At 37.7% G+C, this 15883-nt stretch overlaps 1 protein-coding gene across 4 annotated transcripts in view; it reads left to right on the top strand.

The window, feature by feature from the left end:
• Positions 1-15883, top strand: part of smtnb (smoothelin b) — a 276940-nt gene that overhangs the window by 119985 nt on the left and 141072 nt on the right. Inside the window, exon 1 of one of the 4 annotated variants that reach the window (XM_072247882.1) lies at positions 4201-4319. The exons of the other annotated variants lie outside the window; for them this stretch is intronic. The gene's annotated coding sequence lies outside the window, so the exon portion shown is untranslated. Of the gene's footprint in view, positions 1-4200; positions 4320-15883 lie in introns of those variants that run through there. 4 annotated transcript variants of the gene reach the window in all.

The raw sequence follows: 15883 nt of genomic DNA, 5'->3' as shown, positions 1-15883 counted from the left end.
GGGGCTTAAACAATTTCCATTCAAAATAACCCTTGAAAGGTTTACTTACTTTGGAATTGCAATAACCAAAAAGTATAGTTCTCTATTTGAAGCAAATTTTATCCCTCTAATTGAAAAGATTAAAAAGAAAATAGAATTTTGGAAGACACTCCCAATTTCTTTAGTGGGTAGAGTAAATGCAGTCAAGATGATCTTTCTTCCCCAACTGCTAACTGCTCTATTTATTTCAGAACCTGCCCCTCTATCTTCCCAAAACCTTTTTTAAAGGATTAGATTCGATAATTCTACCTTTGATATGGAATTATAAAGCCCATTGAATTAGAAAAGAACATCCCTGCAAGAATAAGACTAGTGGGAGGCTGGCACTACCGAACTTTATTTTTTATCACTGGGCTGCTAACGTTAGCCATATAGCATACTGGATAGATGATACAGTTGTACTTCCCGGATGGCTGGAGATGGAGCGTGAGGATTGCCTACCATATTCTATAGGGGCAATCATTATGTCCCCTATTCGGTTAAATAAAGCCAGTTATAGAGGCAATCCCATTATCCATAGCACCATACAGATGTGGAGTCAAATGGGGAAGCATTTGAAACTCAGAACATTATCTTTTCTTGTGTCTATGTCAGCAAACCCCTCTTTAATCCCCTCATGTATAGATGGGGCCTTTGATGCATAGCGAGAATTAGGGATACGCAGCGTTGGAGACATACGTACAAGGGATTTTTGCGTTGTTTCGGCAGCTCCAGGACAAATTCGGATTGCAAAAAAGTCACTTTTTCAGGTATCTCCAGCTAAGACACTATATAAGATCACATCTTTCTGGTTTTGAGACGGCAGAACCTGATAAATTAGATAGTCATTTAAGATCATGTTTAGGTTCAGAACACATCATCGCCCATCTGTATGATTCCATACAAAACAATTGCTATACAACAATGGATAATATTAAAAAAGAGTGGGAAAAGGAGTTGGGTACAGAGATAGAGGAGGTTATGTGGAATGAGGCTTTGGAGTATGTAAACTCCTGTTCCATCAATGCCAGGCATTGTTTAATACAATTTAAAATCCTACGTAGACTACATTACTCAAAAGTAAGGATTCATAAAATATTCCCAGAGGTGTCCCCAATGGGTGAGAAATGCAAGTCTTCAGAGGCAAATTTGTTACATAGTTATGCTTTATGTTCCAGGATACAAGAGTATTGGATGCAAATATTTGAGGTCCTATCAAAGGTACTAAAGGTTCAGATAATACCAGACCCCATTTTAATAATTCTTGGAACTTCTGCGAGGTCAAATAAATTCCACGCTACCCAGCAACAACTCCTGACCTATGGCGTACTTAGTGGAAAGAAACTCACACTGATGTTCTGGAAAAAGGAGGAAACTCCAACACTCAGACAATGGCTGGCTGTATTAATGGATACTCTGCATCTAGAGAGGATAAGATACGTTATCAAGGACAGACTCAAGGAATTTGAAAAAACCTGGCAACCATTACTGTTGTATTTAGAAGAGACCGACAGCTGAACTAAGTGTGGGGGGTGGTAGGATCTAAACAGCACATACAGGAGGGGTGAGGGGAGGGAAGGGCTGGGAAGGGGAAAAGAGACAGGGTGGTAGGGTTTCCTTTGCTTTTTGCTTGTTTACTATACATCCTTATGTTGTTATAAGAAAGAAAAGAAAAAAGAAGCATTGTACTTTACGACATTGTCGGTTGTGGTTAAGCTGACGTTGCTTCACAATAAAGACATTTGAAAACCTAAAAAAAAGAATGTGACTATTTTAAGATCTATCAGAATCAGATTTATTCTGTGTCAGTGGCACAGTAGCATGGTGGTTAGCACAAAGCTTTACAGTGCCAGTGGCCCAGGTTCTGTCAGTAAGGGTTTGTACGTTCTCCCTATGACTCCAAGGGTTTCCTTCCACATTCCGACAACATACAGGGCGGTAGGTTAATAATAATTAATTAGGTTAATTGGTCACTAAATAAATTGGGCACCACAGTAATGAAGCGGTTAGTGAGACACCACTCCAGCTTGGAGTGTTGGATTTCAGTGTCCCTGTGGAACCCATGGGTTTTCCTCAGCTGCTCTGTTTCCTCCCACAGTCCCAAGTAGGACTGGGTGGGTTAAGTAGTCATTGTAAATTGTCCCATAGTTAGGATAGGGTTAAATCAAGTTGTCGAGGGTTGCTGGGGTGGCAAGGCTTGAAGGGACAGAAGGGCCTACCTATTCGGTACTATACAAATGAATAAATAGATATATTGTCGCTGACTTGTGACGTGGAACTTGTTGTTTTGCAGAAGCATGATGATCTAATAAAACGATAATACATACAAAATAAGAAAGTAAGAACTTTGTTTTGCTCTGTGGTCAGTGGAATATTTTCAAAGCGTAGGTATTACTGCAGTGTAGGAAAACTAATAACAAGGCCACTCTCAGGGCGGAGGAGCAACATCTCATATTCCTTGTAGGTAATCAGTACCCAACAAAGAAGGAAATCAATAACAGTGGCACCAGTTCCAGATCCAGCACAGTTTTCATGTCCTTATTGTGAATGTCTCTATGTCGCTCACAACTTCGACTCAGCGGCCACCTACAAACTGCACAAATCTAACTGTCATTGTTGATACGATGGTTGGTCAATCAATCAATCATTGTAACTGAAAGGGTGATGTAAGAATGAGAAGTTGAATGTTTATTCAGTCATATGCGAAAATAAACAAATGGATGCATTTTGTTCCGTGATCTTCCTTTGGCAAAGCTGAAATACTTGTCTACTGTTTCTCTGCATTGAACCAAGGGCAGGAAAACAGAAGTCCATTCAGAATGTTCAGTTAGCCTCAATGCAGGAAACTTGGAAAAGACTGTGATTTCAGGCTTCAAACAAGAGAAAATCTGCAGATGCTGGAAGTCTAAGCAACACACACAAAATGCTAGAGGAATTCAGCAGGCCAGGCAGCATCTATGGAAAAAAGTACAGTCGACGTTTCAGGCTGAAACCCTTTGGCAGGACTGGAGAAAAAAAACTGAGGAGTAGATTGATTTTGTGTGTGTTGCTGTGATTTCAAGTCTGTGGGGCAAAATCTCTTATTTCAACCAAAATTACAGGTAGTAGCAATTCTTTTGGAATTAGCAAGGCTATTTTTCTTCTGGACAAATAAAACGGCTTAAAATTTTCTCTGTTTTATTACCTGTTGCCATTGATAGGCTTGTAAACTTGAAATAATATGGCATTTATAACATATTCAGTCATGTAATTACAAAACTTGTATAACTCTTATTTGAATGTGCCTCTCATTGAGTACCAGTTCATAACCTGCATGAAGGTTGTGGTTTTGTGAAAGATAACTACTGTATACTACAAGCACTAACCAAATAGCATAAAATTAGTGTCTCTTGCTAATATTATTACTAGGTTTCACCCAGCTATATTCTTTCCTGATATTTTAATGATTATATTTCAGCATGTCTCATCAAATTGCTTTCTGACTCCTTAATCCTTTACTAAATTCAATTGTAGTTCCTTGGCTAGCATTGACTAACTCATTACTGGAATGGGGCAAGTGATTTACCTGCTAGATGTGTAGAACAGTTATTACCCCTCAACTATCAGGCTCTTTAACTTCATTCAACTTCACTAGCCCCATCACTGAACTGTTCCCATAAGCTATGGACTCACTTTCAAGGACTCTTCACCTCATGTTCTCGATACTTATTGCTTAATTTTGTTTTATTATTATTATTTTTTTTCTTTTTGTGGTTGCAGTTTGTTGTCTTACACATGGTTTGTTTGTCCTGTTCATTATGGTCTTTCATTGATTCTATTGTGTTTCTTGAATTTACTGTGAATGCCTGCAAGTAAATGAATTTCAGGGTTGTATATGGTGACATATATAATAAATTTATGTCCAGTTTTGAATGTGAGAAAGTATTCACAGAACTTGAAATAAACTATGTTATAAAAGTGGATGCAAATTGTGCTATTTTCAAAATGTCCGTTTTTGGCTTTACTCCGGGTTATTCTTCCCTTCTTTCTGTGTTTTACTGTGGGTGTAGCTGTCCCACAGGCCCACTGATGACATCTCTCCTCCTCTTCCTTTTGTATTGTATTAGATTTCAGAGTTTCTCATTGTTCTTCCCACTGACTGTTCTGTGACTCATTCATACTCTGTCAGCATAATTGGCAGCAGTCTTGGTGTACCTGCCTGCCTGCATCTGCTTTCCTTGCTACAGCTCACAGATGGGATGGATTACGGGCTGAGAGACACATTGCATAATACTGCCAATTAGTGAACATCTGAAATAAAGGTAGGAAATACTTCAGTCTAGTAGTTTAAAGGACACAGGAAGCTCACAGGAAGAAGGGATTATTTTCAAGTTAGTTACTGTGCGGGGCATGTTCAGATAAGGCTGATATTGTTAATTTTAGTTTTATGAGTCTTAAATGTTGTTGCAGGTGTATAATGAAGAATACAGTACAAATGAAATTATATTTGTATTTTATTCATCTATGGTGAAAAGCAATTACCAATTATAGCCTTTCCCAGTTTCAAGCACATTCTTTTCTCTTAAAACCTAGCCAGATGGACAGCATCTTTTGGGAAAAATATCCTCTTTATTTTTTTGTCTCTTTCACTGAAAATGTTATTTTCTGGGGACTGGTTTTGTTGCTTTGCTCTAATACTTTTCAAATTGCCTACTCTTCACATGTACTTGTAGCTTGCGACTTGGGGTGTGCGGAGGAATTTAAATTTGTTGGCTTTTGGAGGGACACACAGATGTTCTTAATGTTACTGGTGTAATTTAACATAATTTTAATGCATGATTACTGAGGCAGGAGGGTCTGAGTGCATGTCTTTCCAGTAAATGGTTGTGAGGTGGCTGAACTGCAGATGGTCTCACACCAACAAAATCCTCATCTGAGTAACATCAATAATAGGATTAAATTAGGACTTCTCAAGTGATCCCATCTGTTGCCTAACCAAGCTGGAGACATACATTCAAGTCATGTCAGTAATTTATATTGGATAATTGGATTGAAATTTTACTGTGCAATCCTGTCAATCAGTTGTACAGTACTATCTCATTGCTGTTCAGCGGTAAGTGTACTGCATTTTGTCACTGTATATATATCAATGCTTAGATACTTGGGTATAGGTAACTATTCCCATGTACTGTTTTAAATCTGATTAAGCATTCTTTATTCAATCTTTACAGATTGTTTTCAGCTTAGTGATTTTGTATCTAACTTGGCTCCTGTGCCACTTGAAATATATTTTCAGGAACTGACAATGTTTTTAATCAGTAGATACAGAAATGTGATAAAAATAATTTTTATTGTTTTCAGTGTTTTAATATTTGCATTGAATCGATCAGATAGTTGAACGAAATAGTGAACCAGCTATCAGGATTTTTCTCATGAATTAGTGCACAGGCATCCCAGATAAAGGCTTAAATACAGATGAAAAGACTGCTGTGGGGGAGGAGCGGAAATTCCTGCAATGTGTGGAATGAGATTAACTTGCCGTGATATCAGTGATTCCTTGAGTTGCATGGTATAAAAGAAGTTTATGCTAGAAAGAGCAAATATTCATATTTGAGGAATAGGTAATGATGCTGGCAATTATATTAAAAAGCAGATGGTAACATTAAGTACTGGCATTTCAATGGGATGCCAATTTTAAGAACAAGACTGCAATTTTACTCGTAGCACCTATAATTTCACAAATACTATCTTTAAGTATATTTCAATCACATTTATCAGGGAAAAAACTATTTAAAGCTCACCTACATGGACATTTCTTGATTGCATTGAGTGATGTTGAGTTGGAAGAAATGAGTCTCATTTCCATTCATGAGCAGTGGGTTTGGTAAATTGCATTGTTTTCAATGTTAACTGGATATATATTCTGTCTTTGCCAAGTACTAGCACTGTTGCTTTACAAATAAAGATAAAAATGTCTAATTTTGGTGTAGATTACTGAACTGTGGGAGTTGGTTAAAGCCCAAGCCCATGAGAATTGTTTACTTCCCCCTACAAGCAGAAACAATTAAAAAAAAATCTGGGAACGGCTAGTCCACCCGAAACAAATCCAAGCTCAATAACTGCAATCAAATTAAAAATAATTAGAGAAAAGAAGATGAAACAAACAAAACATGTGGAGCAAATGATAAAGATGTAGTCTGGTATTCCCTTTGTTCATTTTGTGAAGATATATTAAGAGTTTTTAAAAAATCACTTCCAGTCAGAATTTCAATCCTTGTCCAAAAAATAGGTATATTTAGATGATATAATAGAATGAGTGTATCCTTAGGTGCAGAGAAAGGGCTAAGTTTCAAATGCAAAAATTATTTAGATTTTTATTTCCAACTACCCCTGAGTATTTACTGGTGTCTCCTAGCATTGCACTCAGTAAGTCAGACATTATAGACAGTACATCAGAATCAGAATCATTTGATTCACTTTAGCTTTTAAGTATTTTTAGAAAAAGAGTTATAGAGCATTACAGTATAGAAACTGGCCCTTCAGCCCATCAAGTCCATGTCAAACTATTATTCTACTTAGTGCCACAATATACCATACCATACCTCTGCCATAGTCCTCCATACTCCTCCCATCCATGTACTTACCCAATAATATATCTGTTCTGTGTTATGTTGGTGAATAAATATAAGTCTACACTTTCTATAGAATTTGTCTAAAATTATACTAAGTTATTGTGCCAGGATAATAATATCTAGCTTGTTTTATAAATTTGCTGGGGCAAATCAAAATTAAGAATTCAAAATTTTGTAGATATCGTTGTTTGATTCCATGCTGTTGTTGGTTTGTATCACATTTCACTCCACTTTTAACCACTTTCTAATTTTTTTGGTATTGTCCTTTCATTGGCAGCTGGTGCTGGGTGGGTAAATTTTGTGCCAAAATGTGAGTTTTCAGACTTTTGTAAGGCTCACTTCTTAGAGGTCCTCTCAGGCTGCCTTAAAATTGTTGACCCTGCCAAATAGCATTCTTGATTAGGCTCTGTTCACACTGCTATAAAATGCATTATTTAATTTAAAAATCCATGTTATATATTTTTTTCACTTGGCCATTTTTAGCCCAGTTAGAACAATTCTAATCTCTTGGGAGTTTCCTCCTGTTCCCAAACAGAGGTAAGTATTTCCTCAAGTTTATTTCAATAGAATTAACTAGTATTCATTTTTACTCTGTTATCCTAGAACTGATCACAATTTTGTGTTTTCAAATAGAGAATTTGAAGGTGAGCAGATCTGAAGTGTAGTTGTACCCCAAATTTTAAAAGTGAGCTGACTGTAATAAATATATTGCATACATTATGAGTTTTTGTATTTTGTGCATTAATTACTTGTACAAAGATGGTAGGAGTTTGAAGAACTATTCTGCTAAATTCTTCTGTTGTCTTAATGGGACAATACAGAATCGCAGTGTCACCAATACTAGTCACTTTAGGTTCCTAGGTCAGTACATTAAATAGGATTCTAATTAACTTTTTAATGGGATTTTGTAGGTAAGGGCAAATACAAAAATGCATAAATGTTTGAACTAAACAACTATTTAAGTTTGCTTTCTGCATGTCCCTTTCCTTTCTAAAGTTATCTAATACTACAAGCTATGATAACCTTAAGAGACGGCATTATTTGTTTATTCCAGTTAGCTCAAATCTTTTCGAAACACAGATGACCAGGGCTTACTGGGTCACCTCAAATATTTAAGGAAAATAAATCTCAAATCTAATTATTTTAATAACCATCAAATGAGCTGGTAGATTTTATATGGAAGCCGGGTGGTGTTTTTCAAATATGAATTTTGTTGATATTGTTATTCAGCTAGGTGTAATTACAACTGTACTTGCCTGGTTTGTCTATTATCTGTTCAGTCATAGACAAAGAACTACCTGTAATATCTGTCTCCTCCTGTGGTGTCACTGAAAGATGTACTGTTCTTGGTTCACTCCTACTTATCTACAGTAACATCATCCAAAAATCAAATTTTTTTAAGTTTATTGAGATCTCCACCAGCTCCTTCGACAAATGTGAAATTCCTCTGGTTTAGATTACCAATTGAGAATAAAACTATTGGAAAATATTGAGAAGAATAAACCCATTACTTTAGGACCTGATGGCAAACTCCTCTTCCAAGCAACCACTCAGTCCTTGCCCCTCGCAGCTGTAGGAAATTAGTGTCAAATTTGACCTGTTCATCTCATCTGCTGAAATCCTGATTAATTGTTTTGTTATCTATTGTTTTGGAAATGATATCCCTCACTTTAATTTCTATCTACTGTAGGTTTATCATTCAAATTAACCTCGGTGCTGTTCATGCATCTTCAAACATATTTTTTCCTTGTTTGACCAAAGGTTCTGCTGGTCCATGTAAGGTGATTGTTAATATCGTCATCAATATCATTTCTCGGAGTCTGGCCATGATTCTTTATTATCAGAGGAATGTGTTGTGCAGTGGGAGCTGGCTGGCTTCAATTATATAGGGCATTGATGAGACTTCTGTATTCAGTATTAATCTCACCTAAAGAACCATTTGGAACTAGTTCAAAGAAGGTTTTCTGGACTAATACCTGGACTGGCCAGGTTGCATTATTGGGAAGATAGGGCAGACCTTGCTTATATCTCCTGAATTTAGGAGTATGCATGTGGACTTGATGGAAATATACAAGTATTAAGTTTTTTTATATATCCTCTTGTGGGAGAATTTAGAAATAAGGATTGTTGGTTTTTAAAAAAAAACAAGGGGTTACCGATTTAAGTTGCAATAAGAATATATTTAAAAAATAAATAGTACAAAATAGTGTGGTAATGTTCACGACTGTTCAGAAGTCTGATAGCAGAGCGGAAGAAGCTGTTTCGAAAATGTTGAGTGTGTGGCAGAGATGAGATAGAGCAACTTTTGATTCTTAGGACCAGGGGTAGGCAACCTACAGCCCGTGGGCCAGATCCGGCCCGTGAAGCTATTTCGACCAGCCCGCGAGCAAATATTGGGATACTATGCTTATCCGGCCTGCGAGTGATTTTTCCTTATTCTGAGTGTTTCACGCGACCACACTGATGGGACATGCATGTTGTCTTGTTACACTGGCCCCAGGTTCTGTTTTGTTCCAAACCAAACACTGGTATACACTGGTGTCTAGAAAATGTTGCTGTGAAGAAGTTGGCAAATATCAGGTGACATTACAAGACCCGCCATAGTGGAAATTTTAACAAGTTTACTGGGCAAGCAAGGAAAAATGAAATTGAGCGAAAGAAGGCTAGTTTCGGAAAACAGATGTTATTTTTTGCCAAGAAAAGCAGTGAAAATGAAGGAAATACTCGTGCCAGCTATATTCATCCAAGTGGGAAGTATCCTAACTTAGTGGACCATGCAAAAAAGATGGCATCATTGTTTGGCAGCACTTATCTGTGTGAGCAATTATTTTCAAAAATGAAGCACACCAAGAACCATTTGAGAACAAGACTGACTGATGCCCATCTGGATAACAGACATCCCACCTCTCCCGGAAGTTCCAGGAGTTTCCCGCATATTAGTAGCAGCTCCCTGACACCTGCAAATTATATATAATATCCCGGAAATGAGAGGGAGAACGGGAGCGCGAGCGAGAACCGGAGCGGGAGCGAGATTGAGAGCGGGAGCAAGAACGAGCATCCTGATTGGTCTCTCTTTGTGCTAAGTAGACCTATCAGTTTTCTCTGTGGGCGGGCTTTACAGTCAACCTCTGTCTCTCCATCGGTTCAGTTTCGTATCCTGCACCGCCATGACAAAGTGTTTCAAAAAAAGGAAATATAAAACACACTTCACCCCAGACTACACTAAAGTGTACCCCTGCCTAATAGGGGTCAAAAATAATGACAGTGTTGCTTGCTGCGCTATTTGCAACAGTGACTTTTCCATTGCCCATGGTGGGTTAAATGACTGTAAAAGACATGTTGAGGTGAGTTTAACAGGTGTCATTCGTTCATTAGCATAGCTAACGTTACTTAAACTAGCTGGCCAGCTGCTAAGGAGCTACTCTATTGATGTCCTACGTGATGAGGCCAAACTCCCTGTAGACATGGTTAAAGTTGTAATAGAATTAAAAAATGACTCCATGATAATATATAAGCACATATTTTAATGTCACATTTTCTGCATATACCCAGTTTACAGATTACAGATTGGTTTACAGATTAGACAGAATCACGAAACAAAGTATTACATAAGACAATATAATAAGGATACACCTTATGCTTTTTTTTCTTTTAGGGACCACAACATATTAGGGAGGCCAATCGCAGGGAAGGCTGCTCAAGTATTTCAGAGTTCTTTTCAGCAGAGCCACATCATAGTACAAGGAAAGTTTGCAAAAGAAATAGAAAAGCTATTTGCATTAGCATTGAGATTGCCAACAAAATACTCAACAAGGAATGAATATATATATATGTGTATGTGTAAATAGTTTCAATATGTGTCAAATAAATTGTTGTGTTCTTTCATAATCAAATTTCCGGTATACATGCGCCTTTGGAGGTCGATGGTGGGGGGATATGGGGTTGCGGGGGGCGGGGGTGCTAACTCCCTGAAATGGGGGTGCTATCTCCCTGAAATGAGTTTTTGCAGGGTGGGATGTCTGGGATAATGTCTTGCTCTTGGCACCAACAAATCTGACACCCAATATTGAGAAGCTTTCACGCAACAAACAGCATCAAGTTTCACATTGATTTATCGACGGTTCGCATTAAAGTTTTCTTTTTTATTATACTTAATTTACCACCACTCAATGCATCATGTTCATACATTTTATGTTTAAAGATTCTTTGTGTCCTTTTAATAGATTCAAAAGATGCATTGATTGAAATAAATTACAACTAATCTGAGTTCTTCGATTACTAATTGGCATCCTTGGTTAAGCACAAATGATTTTCTAGCATGTGTTATTCATTAATTTGAGGCAAAACATAACTAGATGTATTTAAATGGATAATTCCCATATTTCAAGTTTTTTATGACATTTATCTGGCCCACTGTCTGCTCATTAATACGCAAGAGGGAAAAAGGTTGCCGACCCCTGCTTTAGACGCTCCTTCCTCAAAGGACATTGGAAGCAGATTTTTTGAATATTTAGAAGGCAAGGATAAATAAAAAACACAAGAAATTCTGCAGGTGCTGGAAATTGAAAGCAACACACGCAAAATGCTGGAGGAACTCAACAGGTCAGGCAGCATCCATGGAAATGAACAATTTGTCAATGTTTCTAGCCGAGGCCTTTTTTCAGAACTTATTATTGATGAGGCTGAAAGGTTATCGTGAGGAGGCAGCAACACCATAAAGTTACATTCGATTGGCCGTGGTCTTATTAAACAGTGGGGCAGGTTTAAGGTCTGCGTGACCTACTCCTATGCCTAATTTACACTTTGTACATAAAGAGGTTTTGTACTTAAGTTGCCATCATTATTTTGTGAAAGTGAAATTATGAAATGGGAATTAAATTGAATTTTCAACTTGCCAAATTCTATCTGTTTGCAATTACCTTTGGTGTTCTCTACTCAAGGTGGCTGTTTCTTTGCTTAGTTGATAAAATAAATCTGTAGTTAAACAATAGAAACCAGAAAGTGCTAGGTTGGTAATGAACTAGTTGATTAAACCTAGAGTGATCCTATTTGCTTTAGCTCCCCTGAGTAAGGGAGTGGAAGATAAGTTAAAGTTCCTGTTACTGATTGCCGTCACCTCCTGAAACGTACACCTGGGTGGGCACTGGAAAAACTGAGCAACAACTTAACACTGCCGGTTGAACTTTGGTGGTTCCAGTCTTCATGGATTTTTTGCTCCAAATATTTACCGTCTAAACTACTGTGGAATATTTTGTATGTATTATTCATTATTACCTTCTCATAGCTTGTATATACGTAATCATATGATGTAATTTTTACCAATGTAATAATTTACCTTGTTAGGAATAATAATAGAATTACTTGAATTCTGCCTTTCAGCACCTATTTGGGTGAAGATAGCTGAGCAAAGTCAATTATTTATGATGCATATGAACATTTGTTAGTCACTTGAGTGCTAATTTGAACCTTATTTTAGATTAAGTGAAGTGTCTCGTAACTATAAATGTATTAATATTGAACTATTGTTTCCAGGTGTGCAATATTCTGGAATCTGGTACCATATGATCAGGAAACCTCTTATTTGATATTCTAATACCTATAAAAGTTGCAGAGTAATTTCCCTTTCCCCGTAGAACTTCTGTCCTGTGCCATTTGATCTTGGATATATTTCTGTTGCTTTTATCATGTGATGTTACAATCTCGGGCGTCAGAGTTCAGAATTCAACTTTGGCGTCATCAGTAAGGAGTTTGTATGTTCTCCCTGTGACCATGTGGTTTCCTCTGGGTGCTCTGATTTCCTCCCACAGACCAGAGGCGTACCAATTAGTATGTTAATTGGTCATTGTAACTTGTCCTGTGATTAGGTCAGCGTTAAATAGGTGGGTTGCTGGGCAGCATGGCTTGTTGGGCTGGTAGGGCTGTTCTGTGCTATATCTCTAAATAAAAGTAAGTAAGTAAATAAATATGTTGAAAGACTAGATACTTTTCCATTACTTCCACTGAGTTTTCATCATCACCATTATGTGACGTGGGCGATCATGGTCTTTCCATGAGCATGTTCTTGGCAAGTTTTTCTACTGAAGTAGTTTGCCATTGCTGCCCTCTGGGCAGTGTCTTTACAAGACAGGTGACCCCAGCCATTATCAATACTCTTCAGAGATTGTCTGCCTGGCGTCAGTGGTCACATAACCAGGACTTGTGATATGCACCAACTGCTCATACGACCATCCACTACCTGCTCCCATGGCTTAACGCGACCCTGATCAGGGGGCTAAGTAGGTAGTACCCCTTGCCCAAGGGTGACCTGCAGGTTGGCGGAGGGAAGAAGCACTTTACACCCTTTGGTAGAGACATATCTCCACCCTGATATCCTGCACTGAGTATTACCATTACCATTGTCTGCTATTACCTATTCAAATCATGAAGTAGATATGAGCAGCTCTTTTGAATGTCATTCTTAGAGTTTCTAGAACAATTAACATACATTTCACAATATTTGCAAATATTACTGTATAAAGTGTGTAATAGCAGTTGCAACATGATCTTTTCAATGCCATGTAGCTTCGGCTGTGGAAGAAGATGATCTGGATTGATAAGTAACATACAAGAAGAAATGTAAAGCTATAGCATATCCAGATGCTTAGCTGTCTCCTCACTTGCAGACCCTAATCAGTTTAGATTGGCAACAACATCTCCTCAGTCTCCATCAGCACAGGTGCATCACAAGACTGTGTGCTTCGCTCCCTGCTCTGCTGGCTTCACACTTATGACAGTGTGGCTAAGCACAGCCCCAATACCATATTCAAGTTTGCTGTCTTAGGCCGAATCAAAGGTGGTGACTAATCAGCATATAGGAAGGAGATTGAAAATCTGGCTGAGTGGTTTCACAACAACAACCTCTTACTCAATGTCAGCAAGACCAAGGAGCTGATTATTGACTTCAGGTGGGGGAAACCAGAGGTCCATGAGCTAATGCTCATTTGAGGATCAGTGTTATCACTTCTGAGTACCTGTCCTGCACCCTGCACGTAAGTGCAATTATGATGAAAGCATGACAGTGACTCTACTTCCTTAGAAGTTTACAAAGATTCAGCATGACATCTAAAACTTTGACAAACTTCTATAGATGTGTGGTTCACAGCCTGGTATAAAAACATCAATGTCCTTGAATGGAAAATCATACAAGAAGTAGTGGATATGGCCCAGTACATCACAGGTAAAACCCTCCCCACCATTGAGTACATCTACATGAAACACTGTTGCAGGAAAGCAGCATCCATCATCAGGGACTCCCACCACACAGGACATGCTTTCTTCTCACTGCTGCCATCAGGTAGAAGGTACGGGAGCCACAGGACTTGCACCACTGGTTTCAGGAATAGTTATTACCTCTCAACCATCAAGCTCTTGAACCAACGGGGATAACTTCACTCAACTTCACTTGCCCCATCATTGAACTGTTCCCACAAGCTGTGGACTCACTTTCAAGGGCCTTCATCTTGTGTTCCCGATATTTGTTGCTTATTTATTATTATTATTTCTTTCTTTTTGTAATTTGCACAGATTGTTGTCTTTTGTACACTGGTTGAACACCAAAGTTGGTGCAGTCTTGTATTCATTCTATTATGGTTAGTACTTTATTACAGATTTAATAATGCAAGAAAATTAATCTCAGGGTTGGTGACATCTGTTCTTTGATAATAAATTTACTTTGAACTATAGAATATAGTCAGTAATTAAAGTAGTCAATAACTACAAGCTGACAATCTGTAACTTGCATCTTTCTATGCCTGACACTTTTACAGAGAAGGAAAATAAAGCCACATAGAACTCAAATGTGCTCCTTTTGCCAAACCATTCCGATAGGAGTTGCCAACTAATGATGTATTCCCTGGAATTTCCTTCATAGGAAGTTTCACATCCTACATCTTTTTATCATGTCCTACCTTTTCATTGAAAATGTTTGCATTAAAAAAAACTTTCTGGCTTCTTATTTTTTACCAGTCTAATTGCCAACAGGATTATCCATAAAGGTAATCTTGAATTTCTTGTGACTCCAAGTCAGTTATGAAGCAGTAGTATCCCTAATTCTAACCAACCATTAATAAATTTTAAAATCTTGATGAAGTTACAACAAAAGTTTGTTTTTCCTATCCTGTTAAATAGTTGAAAGTCATTTTTCAGTCAAATACTGGATATAAATTATTGCTTATTCAAAGAATATTTACAGTAATATGAATCTGCTTGAATGGCTGCTTAATGCAGTATCAAAGAAATTTCTGGCAAGGTGAGAATATGTTTTCTGTGCTCAAATTCTAAAGTTTGAGACCTTCCAAAATGACTTTAGCAGTTTCATAGTTATAATGCAAAGTGGCCAAAACCTCTTTTATTACTGTGGGCCAAACTGAAAAGATTAAAAACAACTAATGACAAAAGTCACACTGCCTCTTGGACTTCTGCCTTAAAACCCTTTTGAAAGCCCATTTTATTTAACCTTAATTAATCATTAGGCTGCCTGTGTGAGATGAAGCCTAGCTTCAGATAATGACTTGGTGCCTATGATCTCATTTGAACTTGACTAGATTACAGTGTTTAGATTCCTCCAGTTTTGTTATTCAGCAATAAAGAAACCACAATTCCTGTCTAGATTAGAAATCTTTAAATTTATCCTGTTTATTATAATTCTATGTTGACATTGTAAAAATTTAAATAGAAGCAAGCTTTGTTGGTGTCAACTGATTTTGTAGAATCATGGAGAACAAAAATGGGTCTTTTGCTCACCAAAACCCATAATGATCATCAGGCATCCATTAAGATAGGGGTTCCCACCCTGGGGTTCGTTGACCCCTCGGTTAATGGTAAGGGTCCATGGCGTAAAAAAAGTTAGGAACCCCTGCGTTAATGTTACTCTAATTCTATTCTCCCTACAAACTCCACACAGGTTGCACTGGAGGTCATGATTGAACGTGGCTCACTGGAATTCTGAAGCAGCAGCCCATTTTAGAGGTATAATGCAAAGAAAAGGTAGATGAGATTAAAAGAGAAACAAGTAGGTAGAGTTCAGGAGAGATGAAGTGACCGAAAGTAAAATTGTAGCTATGAGGAAAGGTGGGCTAAGGTAGAATAGTTCTCTTTGGAACAGAGAAAACTGAGGGGAGACTTAATAGAGGTGTATATAGACACTTAAATAGCAGGGGGACAAAAACAGGCATAGATGTAAACTATTTGATAGAAAGACTACAGTAGAATAATTT

This window comes from Mobula birostris, chromosome 31 (assembly GCF_030028105.1).
Source record: "Mobula birostris isolate sMobBir1 chromosome 31, sMobBir1.hap1, whole genome shotgun sequence".
NCBI lineage: Eukaryota > Metazoa > Chordata > Chondrichthyes > Myliobatiformes > Myliobatidae > Mobula > Mobula birostris.
This window is presented reverse-complemented; position numbering and strand designations above follow the sequence as displayed.